Here is a 746-nt window from a genome sequence, read left to right as displayed (position 1 = left end):
CAATAACGACCTCAATTGAATAAACAAACAACTATGTAACACTAAACCGAGCTTACTAACTAACTTTATCATAGACATGCACCACAACAAATAAATCTAATAATGTTACAAGAAACTATATTGTAATACCTAACCAAAAAGTTATAATTTACTGCCTACATTTATTGTAGTAATTTACCAGAACAAACAAATTTAATATTGTTATCGAAAAACTCTATTCGAATACCTACCAAATAAACATAATTTAATAACTCATTTATTCTAGCCATTTATCATAACAACTAAATCTACTTTTTACTACATTTATTTGAATATTGACTTTATTTTACTGTATATGCTAAATCAGATATACTAACTAATCTACTTTTTCCTATCTAAAAACAGCTAAAAGTTCCAAGTCTAAATCTACGTCCACTATTACTTCTAAGTCTAGATGTACTAATATTTCTAAATCTCAGATCCACTAATATTTCTAAATCTAGATCTAAACTAAACTAAACTACAAGATTAAAAAAAATTACCTGCGACAGACGGTAGAAATTTCTTCCCCCTTCCACCTCCTCCTCCTTTCTTTCTTTCTTTTCTTCCCTCCTCCTCCTCTCCTCTCTCTCTCTCTCTTTTCCTTCCCTCCTTTCCTCTTTCTCTTGCCTCTCCCTTCTCTGGCTTCTTCGGACGCGCAGCGCGCACTGGTGCGGGAGGGAGGGGAGGGGCGCGGGCGGGTTATAAAGGGGCGACTGTCGCCGGCC

This window comes from Setaria italica, chromosome VI, assembly GCF_000263155.2.
Source record: "Setaria italica strain Yugu1 chromosome VI, Setaria_italica_v2.0, whole genome shotgun sequence".
Classification (NCBI taxonomy): domain Eukaryota; kingdom Viridiplantae; phylum Streptophyta; class Magnoliopsida; order Poales; family Poaceae; genus Setaria; species Setaria italica.
Note: the sequence above shows the minus strand (reverse complement) of the source record.